This window comes from Bos taurus, chromosome 1 (assembly GCF_002263795.3).
Source record: "Bos taurus isolate L1 Dominette 01449 registration number 42190680 breed Hereford chromosome 1, ARS-UCD2.0, whole genome shotgun sequence".
Taxonomy (NCBI): Eukaryota; Metazoa; Chordata; class Mammalia; order Artiodactyla; family Bovidae; genus Bos; species Bos taurus.
Genome location: NC_037328.1, coordinates 104,330,906 through 104,354,151, shown reverse-complemented (window position 1 = coordinate 104,354,151; position 23,246 = coordinate 104,330,906). Strand labels below are relative to the sequence as shown.

The 23,246-nt window shown below is 37.0% G+C and overlaps 1 pseudogene; it reads right to left on the bottom strand.

Annotated features, from left to right (window-relative positions):
* Positions 1-2,305: 2,305 nt before the first annotated feature.
* Positions 2,306-3,027, bottom strand: LOC781650 (60S ribosomal protein L10a pseudogene; annotated as a pseudogene).
* Between the last annotated feature and the right edge of the window lie 20,219 nt (positions 3,028-23,246).

The window sequence follows — 23,246 nt, the reverse complement described above, 5'->3', positions numbered from 1 at the left end:
AGTACTATGTTGAGGAATAAATTAAAAAAATTTGACATAAACAAAATTGCTGCAGTGAATTTGGCATGAACCATCCACGTCCTAAAGATTCCCTGAGAGGACCCAGAAGACGTTCTTTCCACCAAAGACAAAGGATATACTTTGGGGAGGGGTGTCATCATCTTTGACAAGCAATTTTGTGGCAATTTTGTATAGATTATAGATGTCAGTGGGACTTTCCTGGTGGCTCAGATGGTAAAGAACCCTCCTGCAGTGCAGGAGACCTGGGTTTGATCCCTGGGTCAGGAAGATCCCCTGGAGAAGGGAATGGCTACCCATTCCAGTATTCTTGCCCAGAAAATTCCATGGACAGAGGAGCCTGGTGAACTATAGTCCATGAGGTCACAAAGAGTCAGACATGGCTGAACGACTAACACGTGCACACACACACATCCTGCCCCCCCCTACACACATATGTAGATGCTAGTAGAATTTTCTGTGGTTGAAATGGATTGAATTCAACTACAACTAAGAGAGGGAAATGACCCCAAGGAGGTAAAGATCAAAATGGGTATCGCTGTCAAAATAGATTTCAGAGTTAGTATAGTCATCAAAATGGTCTGCCTTTAAGAATCTTGTAGGTTCATTATTATTATTCATGACCTGAGTACTGAAATACAGGGCAGCCTCCCAAAAGTCATCTTTATTTTAACTACACATTATTTTTGATTGTATAATTGAAAAATATATTTGTATGTATATTTTACATATATATATGTATGTGTGTGTTAATTGCTCAATTTTTTCCGACTCTTTGCAACCCATGGACTGTCTCCTGACAGAATCCTCTGTCCATGGAATTCTCCAGACAAGAATATTGGAGTGGGTTGCCATTCCCTTCTCCAGGTGATCTTCCCAAGCCAGGGACTGAACCCGGGTCTCCCACATTGCAGGCAGATTCTTTACTATCTGAGCCACCAGGAAAGCCCATGTGTGTATATAGTTGTGTATATATACATATGTGTGTGCATATATATATATATATATGTGTGTGTATGTGTGCAAATATATATATATAATGATGTGTTTATATATGTAAAACAAGATCCTGTAAACAGATTTTGTGTCACAGTGCCAAACACATTTCCGAGAAATATATTAATTCAGAACTCACTGAATGAAAAGATTAGATATACCCGTGAGACACTCCTATAGTAATCTCTGAAATAGGAACTTTGGTTTCTCCTCTTAGCCTTTTTCAGTGATGCCAGGAAACATTCTTCAAGATAACTAGGCCTAGGGAGAGAAAAAAGCAAAGATACTTCAAGGAATTTTGTTTTTTAGAAGCAGATAAACTTATTAAGTAGAAGTTATGCTTCATGGTAATTAACCAGTTACAAGTGCATTTAAATGCATGTGTGTGGAAACCATAGAAGTCAGAATTGTCTTGAAAGTCCAGTGTTCTGGCTCAGCACGTGCCAGTTGCCAGTGCAACCCAAGGTGAAACCATACATGCAGGAAATTCAGGGCAACAATGACATCAGGCTGGATTGGCAATTCCATATTCATTGTTACAGGTAAGCATTACAGAATGTGAAAGTCTAAAGACCAGAAGACTATTACTAAAGTGATTCTTACTACAGATCCTTACTTCTACTTAATACTTCCATAGGTTTCTGCTGCTGCTGCTAAGTAGCTTCAGTCAGGTCCGACTCTGTGTGACCCCATAGATGGCAGGCCATCAGGCTACCCCATCCCTGGGATTCTCCAGGCAAGAACACTGGAGTGGGTTGCCTTTTCCTTCCCCAATGCATGAAAGTGAAAAGTGAAAGTGAATTCTCTCAGTTGTGTCCAACTCTTCCCGACCCTATGGACTGCAGCCTACCAGGCTCCTCTGTCCATGGAATTTTCCAGGCAAGAGTACCGGAGTGGGTTGTCATTGCCTTCTCCAACTTCCACAGGGCCCAGGTAGCAAATCCTCAACTCTGGGGCCATTTCACTATCTTACGCATCCGGTCCCATCACTTCATGCGAAAGAGATGGAGAAACAGTGGAAACAGTGTCAGACTTTATTTTTTGGGGCTCCAAAATCACTGCAGATGGTGACTGCAGCCATGAAATTAAAAGACGCTTACTCCTTGGAAGGAAAGTTATGACCAACCTAGATAGCATATTCAAAAGCACAGGCATTACTTTGCCAACAAAGGTCTGTCTAGTCAAGGCTATGGTTTTTCCTGTGGTCATGTATGGATGTAAGAGTTGGACTGTGAAGAAGGCTGAGCGCCAAAGAACTGATGCTTTTGAACTGTGGTGTTGGAGAAAACTCTTTTTTTTTGGTTTAGTATGGTTTATTAAGCTGTGCCTTAGTACAGACGCTGGGGCTTGCCCATAGTGCTTTTAATGTACAAGGCCCTGACGTTCTGCCAATTTTTCTTGAGCAATGACACCAGGAAGTTGACAGCTAAGTGGATGTTGTACACAAGCTCATCATCTGTCATCTTCACGTGGCCAACAGCCACTGCCAGACACAGCACCTTCTTCATCTGGAACTTGATCGTGGACTTCACTTCACCAACTTTGGCCACCATGTTCTCATTGTGGGTCAGCAAGGAAGGGAACTTGCCAGCCTTGTTCAGGCCTGGGCCCAGGATTCGGGGGATCTGCTTGATCAGAGACTCTGAAGCCAAAAAGGCATCATATTTCTTGGCCAGCTTCTTGACCAGTTTCTTATTCTTGTTGAGTTTTTTCAGCGCCTCGATGTCCGTGTGGGGGATATCCACAGCCTTGGCCTCATCACAATGCTGCTGGTCCCCCAAGACACACACGGAGAACTTGGGGCGGGGAGTGGACTTAAGCCTGACGGTGCCCGAGAAGCGTTTGTCCTTCTGAGGGTCATAGTTCTTCAGGCTGATCTGAAGCTTCACCGTCTCCAAAAACTTTCTGTGCTTGCGCTGGTTCCCGTGCAGGACTTCCCTCACTGCCTCGTAGAGGGTGTTGCGGGAGACTTTGCTGCTCATAGTTCTCTATGCTGCGATAACCGGAAAAGAGAGTGGAGAAAACTCTTGAGAGTTTTGCAAGGAGATCCAACCAGTCCATTCTGAAGTAGATCAGCCCTGGGATTTCTTTGGAAGGAATGATGCTAAACCTGAAACTCCAGTACTTTGGCCACATCATGCGAAGAGTTGACTCATTGGAAAAGACTCTGATGCAGGGAGGGATTGGGGGCAGGAAGAGAAGGGGACGACAGAGGATGAGATGGCTGGATGACATCACTGACTTGATGGATGTGAGTCTGAGTGAACTCCAGGAGTTTGTGATGGACAGGGAGGCCTGGCGTGCTGCGATTCATGGGGTCTTAAGGAGTCGGACATGACTGAGCGACTGAACTGTACTGAACTGAACACTTAAATGGACCACAGAAACTGTAAACAATCAATGGTCCTTCTGATGCCCATGGCAGGAAGATGCCAGCTGTCCTCTTGGGAAAGTGCAGTTTCATTTAACTGGTGTCAACATTTGATACTATAAATCTTCCATCTGAAGATTGTCTTCTATGTCAATTAGTACCAGTTTATTTGAAATAGATTTCTTGGTGTTAAATATTTAGGAAACATTACTTCAAGGAGTTAAAGACAGGCTGTAAAGTAACACTTCAGACATTATCACAATGTTATATCAAACAGATATGTCATTTTAAACATCACAAGAATTATAAACTAGGTCTCAATGTTCCATATATTTTCAGTTAATGACTATAATTATCAAAAATGTTATTTTTAATGTATGTGATTTACACAAAAATTCATTTTAGAGGACATGATTTTGATTCACATTTTCCTCTTTCAATATAGCATATTTTTATATCCATTAATATTTTCTTGCTTGGAAATTTTTTATATCTTGTCCTATTTTTTAATTTACATTTAGAGACTTGATGTATTCTGGATACTAATCTATTTTCAGTTATAATTATTTTTTATAATTTAAGGGGTTTTTCTCATAGACTATTTTTAGCATAGCTTCAAGTTCACAGGAAAATTAAGATACAGAGAGCTACCATATACCCACTGCCCCCACACCCAGTTTCTGCCACTAGCAATCCCACATCAGGGTGGCACATTCATTACACTTGATGGACCTATATTGACACATCAGTGTCACCTAAACTCCATACTTTACATTAGGGTTTATTTTTAGAGCTGCATTTTCCACTGGTTTTGACAAACACCTAATGACATGGATTCACCATTATATTATACAGAAGAGTTTCACTGACCTAAAAATTATCTATGATTTGCTTATTCATCCCTCCCTCTTACCCAACACCTACCTTAACATAGGTTATTTCTATATCCAATGGGAATTTGCCTTATGACACAGAAAACAAACCCCTGGTGCTCTGTGACAACCTAGAGGGGTGGGAAGGAGGTTCAAGAGGGTGTGGAATAAATATATGTATATACCCTTGGCTAATTCATATTGATGTATGGCAGAAACTAACATAATATTGTAAAGCAATTATCTCTCAATTAAATAAATAAATTTATGATAAAATATATATATATTTAAACAAATATATATATATATTAAGTGAAAATGAAAAGAATGAGAGGGGACAAATAGAAAAATACATATAAAAGAGTAAATTGATAATGAAGTTTTCCTTGGGATAAAATAGAGTTGGGTTGAGTGGATTGGGAATGCCAGGGAGAACGGGCAGACTGCGTTTGGAAATGGGAAGTCAGTAGTGACTTGAGAAAGAAGAGGGAGTTAGTTATGTGGGTATCTGAAGAACAGCCTTTCTGCAGATGAACTAGCAGGTGAGTGGCTCTAAGATGGAGCACATCTGCCTTTATGCAGGATCAGTGAGGGCCAGGAGGACTGAATCAAGGTGAGGAATTAACAGGAAGTCCAATTACTCAAGTGTTTGCATCTAGCCATTCAATGAATTTTGCTTATTTGGAGTTTCTTCTGAGTGAAATGGCAAGACACTGGAGAATTCTGAGCAGAAGAATGACATGGTTTGATTTATGATTTAAAAAGATCACACTGGATACACCCTTGAGGACAGAATAGTGTGAAAACAGGCATTTAAGAAATATACTGTAATCTGGCTTCCTGGGAAGCCACTAGGAAGGGTTGCTGCCACTTAGGAAGGGTGTATCCAATGTGATCTTTTCAAATCATAAATCAAATCATGTCATTCTTCTGCCAATGCAGGAGACATAATAGCTGTAGGCTGGATCACTGGTTCCATGGAAAATCCCCTGGAGGAGGGTATGGCAACCCATTACAGTATTTTTACCTAGAGAATAACATGGACAGAGGAGCCTGGCCAGCTACTGTCCATAGAGTCTCAAAGAGTCGGACACAACTGAAGGGACTTCACACTCACACATGCAGACGAAAAGATCACTGCATAGTTGGATTGGGACATAGTGGACATAGTGAAATGTGGCCATATGATGCATTTATCTTAAAAGACAACAGATTTTCCAGAAGACTAGATGTGGAGTGAGAGATGGAGGCACAGTGTTGAGTCATACATAATCCTATCTTTCCGAATTCAGTTTGTAAAGACTGATGCAAAGAATTTGGGACTTAATGCTCATTTAATCATCAGGAGCTCCCAATGCCCAGTAGCAGCTGTGCCAATAGGACCAGAAATAGTGATGATAGCATACAGGTTCAGTGGAAGTAATGTCAACAGTGGGCCTTGGACATCAGCTGCAGTGATAATGGCATTCCAACCTGACACTTATTTTAGTATGATTTGGTGTGGATCAGCCTATCTGGCCATATTGGATTCCTGCTCATATCTCAACCATTATTTGAGCTGTAAAAATATTTGAGCTATGTTTTAAATTCATTGCTACTAGGGTAACTAGAGTTGATTTCTATAAATAATAAACTTGAGTTACACAAAAATTCTTCTGAGTCTCTAAGTACAAGCACAGGGATAGTTCATTCAGTTTGTGTGTAGTGCCCATTTACATGATCATGCCTCAAATATACATTTTTGTTAAAAAGTAATAACATTCTAGTAAAGGAGTAAATTGAGGGATGAATTAACTGATTAAATATTTGGGGTTGTATCATCTTCTGAACAGAGAAGGCAATGGCACCCCACTCCAGTACTCTTGCCTGGAAAATCCCATGGACAGAGGAGCCTGGTAGGCTGCAGTCCATGGGGTTGCCAAGAGTCAGACACAACTGAGTGACGTCACTTTCACTTTTCACTTTCCTGCATTGGAGAAGGAAATGGCAACACACTCCAGTGTTCTGGCCTGGAGAATCCCAGGGGCGGTGGAGCCTGATGGGCTGCCGTCTATGGGGTCACACAGAGTTGGACACGACTGAAGTGACTTAGCAGTAGCAACATCTTCTGAAATGCCTAGGAATTTTCTACCATGAAATTTATTATTTACAACTATATATCAGTTCAAAATGGGGTATATTCAGAAGGCAAAAGGGTAGCATATATAATTCAAAGCAAAAAAGTAATATTTTTATTGTTAAAAATAATAAAACTACTTTATATAATTTTATGCACAGTATAAGATCTGCATAAATCTTAAAGCATGTATTCTGTTAATACATGTATTCTTGATTTTCATCCCTCATTAATTAGAAGAGCAGTTTTAAATTTTAGTTTATACAAAGATAAAAAATAAAATAAAATTTAAAAATTTTAAAAAATAAATAAATTTTAGTTTATAGTCTGAAAGCTTTGTCTTTTTTTTCCCCTAATTAGTATTCCATAAACCCTAAAAACCTAATTTTATCATTGTTCCTTGTTCTATTTTATACACAGACATACACTTTATATATATATATATATATATATAGTACTTTTGTAACTGTAAGAGAGTGTATACTTCATCAAAAAAGCTGCAAGTTCTTAAGTGGCTAAAATCACAGACATGAGTACCATTGTGTTTCTATGATGGAAGAATCTCCTAATTTTGACTTCAAGGCTTCAGATAATGTCTTCAAGAATATAAATGCATTTTTATACACCTAAACAAATCCCATTTCCTAGGCTAATTGGAGTACATGAACAAGGGTTAAATATCTCTTGTTAATTAAACTTGTTGACTTTGTGTTTCCCTGAAAACATTTTCCTAAAGATTGCATATGCTTTGCATCATTTCCGGAGATAATCCCCTGTTATTACTTTGAAGCCTTGCTCAAGCAGTGGTAAGGAATTGAGAAGGTAATTTTTCTATCATCTGTTGATTAAATATCAATCCTTTAGTAGGCCTGTGTAACTTGACTGTGACCTTCACAAGTGTTTATCTTTTTTTTTCTCTCCCACTTATGTGAGTTTGAAAGGTTAGTCAATGTTTGTGTTAGGTAATCACACCCCTGCCTATATAGAACAAGGTTCTCTGGTCAAGTATTTTCACTGGAGAGAAGGACTTATACAGAGTATACATTTGGCATATTTCACAATGGTTACTTTACCCCTTGCCAATCAGGAGGGAAGTTTTCTTAACTGTTCAATGTGAGGAACTTCTTTCTGGGTTCCTGGAGCAAAATCCTCCCAAAATGTGAGATCCCCCTCCAAGACTGAATCATTTTAGAGGTTTTTCACTCTCAGGTGTCCAAACTTGGCCTCCAGTAATTTATCAAAATTATCATTTAAGTGTTCTACCAGTTTATGGCTCTGGCAGCTTCTCTTTCTGGTTAGCTGTGTTTCTCTATATAGCCTGTCTCTCCGGATTTTAAGGTAGTGATATGGCTTACAATCTCAATTTTCTGATAAATCTAAGAAAAACATTGATTTTTCAATTTAGCATTTACCTTGAGCCCTCAGGACTTCTAAGCTGTTTACATGTCATAGCTGAAACTCAAGTTCCATTTTTATGCTTTGACCTCATGAAAATAAAACAATATTCAGCACATAAAAGATAGTAAGAATGTGGAATACATAGACAGTTGCCCTTGTGTAAGGAGAAGTTAGAATTAGTAGAAAATGAAATTGGAAGTGATGTCATCAGTAGGACAATAATAATAGGATAAGTAGAGAATAGAGTAGAAGAGGTATCAGTACTGTGTCTTCTAAAAAAAAGTGAACCAAAGGCAAAAAAGACCAAAAAAACTGTGTATAATATTGTAGTGTGTATATGCATATATAATAAAGCTTTGGAGAACCTATGATAGAGGAGATCTTGAAATTAGGACAATAACTAGAGTATTTTAGAGCTATCTCATTCACATTGGGGTTATTGTCCTAGTGATTCCATATAATTAGTGTTTAAAATAGCTCTCATTGCTTAGAGTAAATTTATTAGATTAATGTCTTATTTTCATTTAATATGCTACCTAGATGACTCACTTTCACTTATTTAACAGGTAATTATTAAACATACACTGGAGATAAGCATGTATTTGAGATGAGATCAAATGATTATTAAAATAAATTTAAATAACCTTCTTTATGTATTCTTTTACTGCAAGAAAATATCATGTAACTACAAGTGATAATTGAGAGCTCACAAGTCTTTTTTATTAATACACCTTTATGACTGTGAAGATTGTGATATTAATTATATAAACTTGTGGCAAATATTTCTTTAAGAGACAGAAATATATGTAATAGTAAGAATTATGTTAAGGCCATAAAGAAATATAATAGAATATGCATCTAAGACCTTCAAACAAAAGTGAAGATGATACTATGTTACTCTAATTTGCAATTGATAATTATTTACTTTGAACATATTTTATGTTCAGTATATATGAATACTCTTAATTTTCCACAATTATAAATTTGCTCCATATTTTCCTATAATAAACTTTATATACTTTAAAATGAATTAACACTATGTACTAAAGAATTACAAATCAAAAGCCAAGATGAGTACTGTTTTCTTAATTATGACATGAATTAATCATGATTTTATAAACATGAGCCATCATTCCATTGACAGTTCACTTAAAACTGCATAAAACACAATTAACAATATATCCGGTTTAACTTTGGCAATTAACATTTACTTTTTTAGTGTTCTTTAGATTTGCATTGAGATGATAGAACATTTTCAATCCCTCTGAGACTGAAAACAGTTGAGAATCACAGTTTAGAGGAAGAAAATTTAATAAATTAAGCAAGAGAGTAACTAAAGACCATAAAAGAAAGATAAATAGATTGGGCTATATCAAAATGAGTATATGTAAAGTTGCAACAAACACATTTATATACAAAAGAAAATGTTTTCAAGTCCTGAAAAAAATATTAAAATAGCAAATATACATTTATCACCTACAGAGCAACAAGAAACAAGATGAACACCCCAAAGAGTATATGGGTAAAGGCATATACAAGCATTTTATAAAAGAAGCAATGATGATAACCAAATGTAAAAAATCACATAGGCTTGTACAAGTAAGGAAATAATTAAAAACTGAAATAATAATATAATATTTTTATCTGCTTAGATTGGAATGCTTAACAAACTTTTCAGTCCCAAATCTGATAAGCATATAGATAAATAAATATTTTTACAAATACATGAATATGAGTCATTGTAAACTTCTGGAGCACAATATTGCTATCAATTTTAGCATTGAAAATATGCATTATGGTTGATGTACATGTAATACTTTTAGCAATCACTCTACACTTAATAGACTTTCCAGGTGGTGTTAGTGGTAAAGAACCCACCTGCCAATGCAGAGGACATAAGAGAACGGGTTCTATTTCTGGATTGGGAAGATCTTCTGGAGGAGGGTATGGCAACCCACTCCAGTATTCTTGTCTGAAGAATCCCATGGATAGAGGAGCCTGGCGGGCTACACTGGGTCACCAAGAGTCAGACACGACTGAAGTGAGCAAACATGCACTTTCAGTTAATGTAATAATAATGATTATGCACAAAGAGGCATGCCAAGATTTTGCCACTATAGCATTAATTATAGTAATAAAACAAAATAAAGCAAAGCATTTTAGACATTCATTAATAAGGACATGCTGAAATAAAATAACATACATCTATACTATGCATTACTAAAATTCATAAAAGTTGGAACTATGAGTTTTTAAATCAATCTATTAGTTAATAAATCTATTTTGAGATGGGGGAGAGTAGCTTAAAAGGTTTAAATGTTATGAACATTTGTATTGTATAACTTTTTGTTTATTTTGTTTGGCTCTATTTAAAGCTCTTTGAGCCACAAACAGTAGAAAATCTAACTAAAATTAAATTATACCACAGGTAATATATTTGATAACATACAATGGAGTAACAAAGTTTCAACTCTCATTAGATCCAGCAGTTTAAAATATTTTCATGGGCTCAGATTTTTTTCAGTGATTTTATTTTCCCTTCTTTGTCAACTTCATTTTAGAACTTTTTCTGTTTTGATTGTAGAATAGCTGCCAACTGCAATCAGTGCTACATTCATCTTTCTTGTGTCTATCTATAATGTTTTACAATAGCTCACACTCTTAAAATCAAAGAGAAATTTTCTTAGAATCTTAAGCAGACTCTAAAAAATATGGTATATGTCCTTCCTGGACTACTCCCTGGAAATGTATATTGGGACACTTTATATCATTCAAACCCCAAAATAAAGTTGAGTGTTGTGTCATTCTTTCTTATGGCACATAACTGCATGGGGAAGGGGTAATTTCATACCTCAAAAATGACTCTGTGTTATGAGAAACTGATGCCAGGTTAGTAATAAAGATTACATATTGCATGAACACATAGAGAAATATTCAAACCATGTTTATCAAAATGTTAGCAGTAGTTTTCTCTAAGTGCAGGTACTTGAATATTTAATAGTGGAAATGTACTATTTTATAGCTAGATTAAAAAATACTGCTCTAAGGGTTTTTCCCTCAGCTTTATTGAAATATAATTGACATATACTGTGTAATTTTAAATTATACAGCATGATGATTTGATATATGAATACATTGTGAAATTATCATAATAAGATTATTATGGTAATTATAATAAAATATTATTGTAATAGGGAAGAACAAGTCTGACCCCGTATCAGTTCTGTTCCTTGTACTTTAGCCTTTGTGCTCTGTTGCCTGTGCATAGTCATGCTAGATCTGCATTTTTCATAAAAGAATGTTGCTTACAGCCTGAGAGATACATGATAGCCTATTCTCAAGGCTCTAATCTTGATCACTGATCAAATACAAGGAACAATATTTGTCTTAATGGAAGTTTACAGGAACATCCTTACTTGATCTACCTGATAACTGCAAGAACAAAGGATTCTGATACCAAGAAGTTTGTAACAACTAACCATGCCCCTCCCTCACCTTCCCTTTAAAAGTACCTGACTGAAACCCTTCAGAAAGTTCAGGTTTTGGGGGGCACAAGCCACCTACATCCTTGCATGATACTTCAATAAACCTTTCTCTGCTCCAGACTCCAGCATTTCAGTTTGTTTGGCCTCCCTATGTGTCAGGCACACAAGTTTACATCTGGTAACAGTATTGATAAGTTAATACATCTATTATCTCACATAATTACCATTTGTGTGTATATGTGCGGTGAGAACATTTAAGGTCCACTCTTTCAAATTTCAAAAATACAATATAATTTTGTTAATTATAGTCACCATGCTGTATATTAAATCCTTAGAACTCATCTTATAAATGGAAGTTAGTAACCTTTGACCATCATCTGCCCATTTCCTCCAAACCCCCAGACCCTGGTAATTACCAGTTGACTCTTTGTTTTGATGACACTGACATTTGTATTCTGTATGTGAGATCACACAATATTTGTGTTCTCTATCCAACTTATTTCACTTAGTATGATGTACTCAAAGTCATTCATGTTGTCAAAAATGGCTTTTTTTTCTTTTTATGGCTGAATAATATTTCATTGTATATAGTGTCATATTTGGAGAAGGCAATGGAACCCCACTCCAGTACTCTTGCCTGGAAAATCCCATGGATGGAGCAGCCTGGTAGGCTGCAGTCCATGGAGTCGCTAAGAGTTGGGCACAACTGAGCGACTTCACTTTCACTTTTCACTTTCATGCATTGGAGAAGGAAATGGCAACCCGCTCCAGTGCTCTTGCCTGGAGAATCCCAGGGACGAGGGAGCCTGATGGGCTGCCGTCTATGGGGTCGCACAGAGTCAGACATGACTGAAGCGACTTAGCAGCAGCAGCTGTGTCATATTTTCCTCATATATTTATCAATTAATGGACAGGTTGTTTCCATACCTTGGTGCTGTGAAAAACTGCAGTGAATGTGAGGATACATATAATCTCTTGCTCCAAGTTTTTAAACATAAATTTTATTGGCAAACTATCTAGTGGAAATTTAATCAAACTTCATTATTTTTGGTAACCTGCTCTGAACTCCTTCATATAATTGGGAAATTAACCACTCATGAAATCTGGTTCTATGTAGAGTTCACCTTCAACTATAGAACAGGGAAAGAGCAGATACTTATTTCCTCAATCTCTCTTGTTTAGCAAATTAAATCCAAACTCCTAGTCTTTGAACTATTTTGATGAAAAACAGAATAGAGTGTGGATAATTAACTCTGAATCAGCAACAAAGGTGATGTCTAATTTCCAGAAGTAGTAATTGCTATAGAACCTGTGGGGCTCCCATTGTCCAGTGCTGGCCCTGTCTACAGTGAAGTCAGAAATAAAGTGTTTGGAAACGGTGGAAATGATGTCCTTACTCAAAGGGTTCTGAAGTTGTTTTTTTTTTTACTTTAGCTGTGACTTAAAGCCTTCTTTGTTCCTTTCTATTTTCCAAGACAGATTCTCCACTTTTTTCTGCATTACTCTGAGTGATTCTGTACTAAAACTGCTTTTGCACTTAAATCTGCTTGAACCAGTGTCATTTGCAATCAAGAACTGGGATGGATAACATATGCAATAAAGTGGAAAAGATATTTGCTTTATGAGCTGTATTTGCTTTATAGTTAGACTTTGTATATCAGAATCTAGATAAGAAATTTGAAAGCACATGAACTGGCTCCAGCATAGCATTATTTTAAACTGCAAAGCTATTCTTATCATACTCACAGAATTAAGCATAAAAATAGTACTAAATATTAGTTCTAAATGTAGGAAGATTCTCCAACATTTTGGTTCATTATAGAGAACATATTTAGTTCATTAGTAAGGCAATGAAGGCTTGTCAACTTTGCACATGTTGATAATATTGCGCTTTGGATGTGGGAGTTCATAGAACTATGGGAGTTGATATCATCTTAATCTTAAAAGAGGATTAAAGAAATCCCAAAACCAGTGCAGAGATGTGTCTTTATACTAACAAATGTAATCTTATGATACTGGGTGTGATTTAATTAAACAATAATGCCTTTAGCCACAACTTCCTAGGGCACAGAGGGATATTCCATGGGAGTGGTCAAGGTGCCCATGTTTAGCACTGAAAGACTCGTGTCTGTTGTAAAACTTAAAATGGGGAGGGCTCCACCTAAAAGTAAAATTTCTGGCCTGTGGCCACAGTTCCTGAAAAAAATAATTACTTTGATAAAATAATATATGGGCAAAAAAGAAAAAAAACACCCCTGATGAACACAGAGTGACTAGGTTTGAGACAGAGTGAGAATGAGAGTGAGAGTGAGAGATACAGTCAGTGACTCATAACATGACAAAAGCATAAGTGACATTTGTTTAAATGATCAAGCAGAAATTCAGTTCTACCATTTAAAATCTGAAGACTAAAGTTTTTACAAAATTTCTTTGTGCAAGTGTTTTTAGAGGAGAAAAAAATAAGTTTTATAATAAGAAGTTAGAAAGAAGCAAGAAGTTGATAACACTGGCAGAAATATGAAAGACACAAAATGTTAGCATTTATTTTGTGCCAGACCCCACTAGAAGAGTTCTTACTTAATCTTCACAAAAATCCAATGAGATGTGCAGTTATCATCTTTAATTATCAGATATAAAAACTAGGTGCAGAGATACTGAACAGCTTCCAAGAGTACACAATAAAGGAAAGAGCTGAGATTTCAGCTAGTACCCTAATTCCAGAATGTACACTTGACCACTACATTGTATGACCAAAGAAAGACATGAAAAATCTGTGGAAAATTTGAATACAGAATAGGACAAAGAACAAAAAGCCTCTCAAATTAAAAAGGCATGAGTCAAAATACACACAGACCATATATATATGCATACCTGCTAAGCTGCTTCAGTCATGTTCGAATCTTTGTGACCCCATGGACTTTGGCCCACCAGACTCCTCTGTCCATGGGATGCTCCAGGCAAGAATATGGGAGTGGGTTGCCATGTCCTCTTCCAGGGGATGTTTCCGACCTGCATCTCTTACATCTCCTGCATTGGCAGGCGAGTTGTTTATCACTACCACCACCTGGGAAGCATATATATATATATAAAGATCCCTTGGAGGAGGGCATGGCAACCCACTCCAGTATTCTTGCCTGGAGCATCCCATGGACAGAAGAGTCTGGCATGCTATAGTCCATAGAGTTGCGAAGAGTCAGAAACAACTGAAGTGACATAGCATGCATGCACATATATATGTGTGTGTGTGTGTGTGCGTTTGTGTGTGTATGTGTATCCCAAATCCATGAGAAACAACATCAATAGCCCTAAAAGATGAACCACAAATACATCATAGTATGTGTTTGTTTAATGCAGCTATCTGGTGAAAACAGTCATCTCTGGGTTTTCCTGTTGAGCATGGTTTCACACAGTATAGGAAAAACATCATCATAAAGTACACTAATAATAATCACGAGGCAGATTATAAATACATACATACACAACAATTCAAGAAGTGATAAACGATGCAATTAGATTCATAGGAATGTAACATGCATGATGTTTTTCGGTGAGTTTTTTGGGGTTTTTTTTGGTCCATTTATTCATAATTTTTGGAGCAACCACTATACCCCAAGCACTTCAACTAAAAAATAAAGTTAAAAGCCTTGCACTTGAAAAAGAATGTGAAAGTGAAGTTGCTCAGTCATGTCTAACTCTTTGCGACCCTATGGACTGTAGCCTGCCAGGTCCCTCCATCCATGGGGTTTTCCAGGCGAGCATACTAGAATGGGTTGCCGTTTCCTTCTCCAGGGGTAGCTTCCTGACCCAGGGATCAAACCCAAGTCTCCCACATTGTAGGCAGACTCTTTACCATCTGAGTCACCAGGAATCCAGACTTAAAATTTAGTAGTTTAATAAGGGACAATTCATATAGGTATATAGTATGTCACAAAAGTGAAAGTGAAAGTTGCTCAGTTGTGTCCAACTCTTTGTGACCCCATGGACTATACAGTCCATCAAATTTTCCAGGCCAGAATACTGGAGTGGGTAGCCTTTCCCTTCTCCAGGGGATTATCCCAACCCAGGGATCAAACCCAGGTTTCCCACATTGCAGGCGGATTCTTTACCAGCTGAGCCACAAGGGAAAGCCCATAGTATGTCACAAGGTAATTTTCAAATGGATGGGAGAAATGTCAATAATGGTAAGGGAAATTGGGTATGCAAGATTTGAGATGAGAGTTGAGATGAGGTTGAACCTCCAATTAAAATAAATAAATTTAAATTAAAAAATTTTTAAAAAGGAAACATTAAAAAAAAAAAGCAGTAGAGCAAATCATGAAGAAGATCATAGAGTTGTCCATAGAATTATCTGTCCAAATTTTCTGGCATTTATGGCAGTGTGAAGACCCTAAGGCAGGAGAGAATCTTGTGTTCAAGGAATGTCAAGAAGGTCAGTTCAGCAAAGTGCTTATGGAAAAGAGGAATAGAAAGAAAATAATAGAAGGCTGGATCAAGTAGGGCCTACTAGGCCATCTTACAGAACTTAAGATTTTAACTATTAAATGTATGATGCCATTGCAGGGTTTTCACTAGCAATTTACTGATCTGATTAAGATTCTTAAAGAATCATCCTGGCAGCTGTGTTGACAAATGAATGGAAATAGGGATTTCCCTGGTGGTCCAGTGGTTAAGAAATCACCTTACAATGGAGAGTGCACAGGTTTGACCACTGATCAGGGAACTGAGATCCCGCATGTCTCTGAGCAACTGAGCCTGGGTGCCATAGCTACTGAGCTTTCACTCTAGAGCCTGAGCTCTGCAACAAGAGACGGAACTGTAAGTACCTCAACTAGAGAGTGGCTCCCAGTTGCCACAACTAAAGAAGGCCTACATGCAGGAATGAAGATCCAGCACAGTGAAAAATACATAAATAAATACATACATAAAATATTTTTAAAAAAGAATGGAGATGAGGAGTGTGAGAGGCAATAATAGATGCAGATGTTGCAATAAGGGACCCATAGTACTAGTTTAGGAAAGAGGTTATTATGATTATGAGCAAGTATTTATACCCAGTAAAAGGGTATAAGAAAGAGTGGCAAGTAAGGTATCTTGGAAACCAAGCAAAGAAATGAATTACAGTGTAGGGGATGATCACATACACCAAATGTTGCTGGTAGCTCAAAGAAAATGAGGTTTGGAAACTGACCATTGGACTTAACAGTATGGAGAACATTGGCTCTTGTAAAAAGCAATTTGGCTGGAGTACTGGGAGTGAAAGCCAGAGAAGAATGGACTTAAGAGAGTATGGGTAAAAAGGAACCTGAGATAGCAAATATCTGTAACTCTTTTGAGGAATGTTATTGCAAACTAAAGTGATAGCTCATTAAGATAAATGTGATCAAAAAGTTTTCTTTCTCTATTTTTAATGGAAGAAATTAAGGAATGTTTGAATGGTAACAAAAATGATCCAGTAAAAAGCAAAATTTTGATGTAGAAGAGAAAGAGAAGAATGTTGTGGGAGGCAATATCTTTAGGTAGAATATTGAAATGGGGTGGATTTAGTGCCACAGAGTGATTGGAACTGATGAAGATTCACGGAGAGTTCATCTTTGATAATAGGAAGGAAGAAGAGATGTATCTTTGATGCTGAAAGTTAAGGAGATAAGGTATTAGAAATCTGTGAATGGTCTCTTTGGATTGCTTCAAATTTACAAAGAAGTAAAAAGGAATGCCATTAAACGAAAGTATAGGCATGCTTCTGCATTTGTGGGTAGTAGGGTGTCTACTCAAATATAAATTTGTATTTGGGGTGGATAGGAAGAAACATTTCATTTTGGTGTCGCCTTTTATTAATTTCTGTTAATATGTACTCTAAAAGTGTCAAAATTACTGAACACTAAATTCCTGTGGTAAATTTCTTTCCACAATATAAGAACATATGGAAGCCTATTCCATGAAATTAAAATCAGTAAGAAAATACAGGGGGACTTTGAAAAGATTACCATTAAATCCTTGACCTTCAGTAATGTTTGTTCAAGCCATCCCAAGGAATATGATTGCTATTTTGTTTATAATGACTCAGATGTAGTTATATTTCAAACTGAATCCAAAATGTTTACTGTTAAAATTCACTTATATATCAATCATTTCTATCATTTTTATCACAGGAATTATGTTGTAAATAGAAGTTTGACATGATATTCCTGTTCACAATTGGATTTTAGGTAGTACATACATATGTAAATAAAGAACTTGGAAATCAACAGCTTCTAAACACTTTTATGATCAGATCAGATTAGATCAGATCAGTTGCTCAGTCCTGTCCGACTCTGCAACCCCATGAATCGCAGCACGCCAGGCCTCCCTGTCCATCAAAAACTCCTGGAGTTCACTCAGACTCACATCCATCGAGTCAGTGATGCCATCCAGCCATCTCATCCTCTGTCGTCCCCTTCTCCTCTTGCCCCCAATCCTCCCAGCATCAGAGTCTTTTCCAATGAGTCAACTCTTCGCATGAGTTGGCCAAAGTACTGGAGTTTCAGCTTTAGCATCATTCCTTCCAAAGAAATGCCAGGGCTGATCTCCTTCAGAATGGACTGGTTGGATCTCCTTGCAGTCCAAGGAACCCTCAACAGTCTTCTCCAACACCACAGTTCAAAAGCATCAATTCTTTGGTGCTCAGCCTTCTTCACAGTCCAACGCTCACATCCATACATGACCACAGGAAAAACCATAGCCTTGACTAGACGAACCTTTGTTGGCAAAGTAATGTCTCTGCTTTTCAATATGCTATCTAGGTTGGTCATAACTTTGCTTCTAAGGAAAGCAAAGCAAAGCGTCTTTTAATTTCATGGCTGCAGTCACCATTGTAGTGATTTTGGAGCTCAGAAAAATAAAGTCTGACACTGTTTCCACTGTTTCCCAATCTATTTCCCATGAAGTGATGGGACCAGATGCCATGATCTTCATTTTCTGAATGTTAAGCTTTAAGCCAACTTTTTCACTTTCCACTTTCACTTTCATCAAGACGCTTTTTAGTTCCTCTTCACTTTCTGCCATAAGGGTCGTGCATCTGCATATATGAGGTTATTGATATTTCTCCCGGCAGTCTTGATTCCAGCTTGTGTTTCTTCTAGTCCAGCATTTCTCTTGAAGTACTCTGCATATAAGTTAAATAAACAGGGTGACAATATACAGCCTTGACAAACTCCTTTTCCTATTTGGAACCAGTCTGGTGTTCCATGTCCAATTCTAACTGTTGCTTCCTGACCTGCATACAGATTTCTCAAGAGGCAGATCAGGTGGTCTGGTATTCCCATCTCTTTCAGAATTTTCCACAGTTTATTGTGATCCACACAGTCAAAGGCTTTGGCATAGTCAATAAAGCCGAAATAGATGTTTTTCTGGAATTCTCTTGCTTTTTCCATGATCCAGCGGATGTTAGCAATTTGATCTCTGGTTCCTCTTCCTTTTCTAAAACCACCTTGAACATCAGGATGTTCACGGTTCACATCTTGCTGAAGCCTGGCTTAGAGAATTTTGAGCATTACTTTACTAGCGTGTGAGATGAGTGCAACTGTGCGGTAGTTTGAGCATTCTTTGGCATTGCCTTTCTTTGGGATTGGAATGAAAACTGACCTTTTCCAGTCCTGTGGCCACTGCTGAGTTTTCCAAATTTGCTGGCATATTGAGTGCAGCACTTTCACAGCATCATCTTTCAGGATTTGGAATGCTCAACTGGAATTCCATCATCTCCACTAGCTTTGTTCATAGTGATGCTTTCTAAGGCCCACTTGCCTTCACATTCCAGGATGTCTGGCTCTAGGTCAGTGATCACACCATTGTGATTATCTGGGTCGTGAAGATCTTTTTTGTATAGTTCTTCTGTGTATTCTTGCCATCTCTTCTTAATATCTTTTGCTTCTTTTAGGTCCATACCATTTCTGTCCTTTATTGAGCCCATCTTTGCATGAAATGTTCCTTTGGTATCTCTGATTTACTTGAAGAGATCCCTAGTCTTTCCGATTCTGTTGTTTTCCTCTATTTGTTTGCATTGATCGCTGAGGAAGGCTTTCTTATCTCTTCTTGCTATTCTTTGGAACTCTGCATTCAGATGCTTATATCTTTCCTTTTCTCCTCTGCTTTTCACTTCTCTTTTTTCACAGTTATTTGTAACGCCTCCTCAGACAGCCATTTTGCTTTTTTGCATTTCTTTTCCATGGGGATGGTCTTGATCCCTGTCTCCTGTACAATGTCACGAACCTCATTCCATAGTTCATAAGGCACTCTATCTATCAGATCTAGGCCCTTAAATCTATTTCTCACTTCCACTGTAGAATCATAGGGGATTTGATTTATGTCATACCTGAATGGTCTAGTGGTTTTCCCTACTTTCTCAATTTAAGTCTGAATTTGGCCATAAGGAGAGTATTTATTACTTTGGGTAAGCAAACATTACAAAATTAAAATTGATGAATTTCCTGAGATTTTCTAAGATAAAACTAGATATTCTTAGAAATGAAAAACTATCAGAAACTGTTGAAAAATTGAGGAAAATATTTGACCTATCATGATTGAGTTTATATATCTCAATACAAAATTTATAGGTAAAAGACATTCAGAATCTTCTTTATTTATTGATATATATTTCACCTATTTGTAACATTTATTCTTAGAAAGTTTCTTTGATTTCAATTTCCCTAATACATAAAACTGAATTTATGTAACAGAATATACCAATGCCTTATATATTTGATGTATCCAATAACATCAGTCCTTAACATTACTCATTTTTGTGTTGAACAACGTGTGTGTGTATAATTACTTTAGATTGGCAATCTAGCACACCTGAATACTGTTGCCTTATTAGTATTATCTGTAGAAGAACATTTGACTAGGGCAATTTGAGCTATAGATAATAAATTATAAATTCAAGAGAACTGATTCTTCATCCATTAAGCAATTAATAAAGAAATATTCACTGGGTACCTAATAGCACACCAGGTAATGATGGGTACTAAGGACATTAAAAAGAATAAGCACAATCAATCTCAAACCTCAAAGAAAATGCATTTTAGTAGCCCCAGTATAAGCCCATTTCCAAATGTTTGACTAACAGTCTCAAAATTGGTGAGTGGGAATGTTCTTATGCAGGTCATGCATTCATAAATTTATACTTAACCTGACCTAGACAATCATTCAAACTGCCTAATCCTTTGTACATATATGATTTTAAACCATGGTATACATGAGTACGTGGTTTTGTCCATAAATTTTATGTCATTTTATAGTTTACAGATGCTATTTTCTTTTAAATATTAAAATATTTAAATATTCTTTTAAATATTTGCATAAATGAAGTAACACTATGTACCTTCTAAATTCTAACACAATATTTATGAGTGAAAAATCAAAGTAAAACCAGATCAGAAAATATGACTCAGTTTTCAAAGTGGGCTTAGAATTTTCTTCTCTTGAATTATAATTACCTTTTAGGGCAAATAAAGCACCTAGAGGCACCTTCAGTCCTCTCCCAAAGGAGAAGTTCTGTGCCTTGTTATTGTAAGGTCCTGAGCACCAGCCATGAGATTAACCATTCTTAAACCTCTTGTTTAATAAATGACTCCAAATCCTTTGACCACGGTGGGGAATAAATTGTGGAGAAGAATGCTGAATCAGTATTACAGAGAATAATACTGAGAATAATACAGAGTATTCTCAGTTATATAAAGAACAGTACCTTCTTAGACCTGGGCAAGTATGGCCCTGACTCAGGCCCTGGGTTGCAGAGGGCCTAGTGCTACAGATTTGCCTTCCTGAGCATGTCTACATCCCTCTGTGATGTATGGGACTGACCAGACCACAGTGACTATGACCCTGTCATAGGTCATAGGTCATAGGTCATATAGGGATGACTCTTCTGCCTTTTTTATAAGTCTTAACACTATGTCCCAATCATTAATACTGTTGCATTTCACAACCCATTATACTCTGTGACGAAAAGCCAACCAAAGCAATTTAGGTAATGAAAATGCTTTTTGTAAGCATGTTACTGAAAAATGCTTTTTATATTCTTAGTGCAGAGGAATCCTTCACATGCCACCCCACACCAAAAGTGACGATTTTAATAGGTACAAATTCAACCACTACAGTTGCGAATAATTGGTGTATAACCACAGAAGAACTGATGCTAAAGCTGAAGATCCAACACTTTGGCCACCTGATTTGAAGGGCCGACTCATTAGAAAAGACCCTGATGCTGGGAAAGATTGAAGGCAGCAGGAGAAGGGGAAGACAGAACGATATAGATGAATGGCATCTCTAACTCAATGAACATGAGTTTGAGCAAACTGAGAGAGAAGGCAAAGGACAGGGAAACTTGGCATACCACAGCTCATGGGGTCACAAAGAGTAGGACACAACTGACTGAGTGAGCAACAATGACCACATAAAGGTGATCATTTACCATTAAAAAACAAAGATATATCAAGCCACATAAGACCAGTATACAGCCCTAGTTCAAGTATATTTCATATCCTGATTGCCTTTACTGACACTGGTTTGTGCCCACATCCCCTTCATTTCCTACACTACAGCCATACCAGTGTTTTTTTTTTTTTTTCTGTTATGTTCCGTAGGCAAGCTCATTTCTGCTTTGGTCTTACTTGCAATTTTTTTACCTTATCACTATTGATATTAACATTTCAGGTTTCTCCACTGTAAAGTCGCTCTTTTTTTCTCCCTTTCTATATTGTATTATTTGGGAGCAAGTCATGAGGCATACACACTTGAGTAGAAATTCCACTCCATAGCCTTCAGAGTGGAGTGCCTACATAAATTATTTAGAAATTTTCTAACCAGAGATTTGTCTATTTTTCCATGTTTATTTATCAGATCCTTTATTTATATCAGTATGAACTCATGCATATTTATTTTACCCTTTGGCTTATAAATCAATGCTATGTGCTTTACTTCTCATTTTTGGTCAATGAGAACTCTTTTTGGCTCCTATGTCCCTTGGCATATACCCTTTTAATGTGATTATTTTTTTTCTTAGCACTTCCTTACTCTGTAATTATAAGATGCTTTGGGTTCATCTTGCACATTTCTTGTCTTAGTCCTAGAATTAGACATATTCCTAGTCAGTGTGGTTCCTCTCATTTGCATACAGTACTAGAAGCAAGTATTTGAATGGTAGGTGTTTTCATTGCTACTGGGATATGATGACTTCTGGGACCTCTCAGCCTATAGATCAAAGAGATACATACATGCCTACTGGTCATTATAGACACATATCTGTAAGTTTTCCTTTAGGTAAGTACTGATACCTATAGGTTTTCTATAGGTAAGCATGAGTTCATCCTAATGTCTCCAAATCCAGTCCATTATTACATGGAATGTCTTATCTTCCCAACGTTAGTATATAACCTTCCAATCCAATAGTAGCAAACTTGGCTTCTATTATCTGTCATTCACATATTAATAGTTCAGTTACATTATATATGTACAATATATACAAGTGTAATATATCAGAATCTTAACCATGCCACCATAGGAAACAACCTCATAACTTATTACTTGTGTATAATATTTATGTACAGTTATTTTGCCTTTAGTCTTACAAACTGTACTCATTTACAAAATTATTTAGATTAGCACATTCTTTTTCCTTTACCTTCTGTGTGGTTGTTTTGTATATTTGTCACAGAGTTAAATTATTTTGTCATATTCAGCATTTCATCATGGGATTCTCTGAACTCCTACATGAGATTAGTATTTTCAAATTGCATTATTTGTGATTCACTGTTTAACCTCTTGAGAAACCTGTATGCAGGTCAGGAGGCAACAGTTAGAACTGGACATGGAACAACAGACTGGTTCCAAATAGGAAAAGGAGTACATCAAGGCTGTATATTGTCACCCTGCTTATTTAACTTATATGCAAAGTACATCATGAGAAAAGCTGGGCTGGAGGAAGCACAAGCTGGAATCAAGATTGCCAGGAGAAA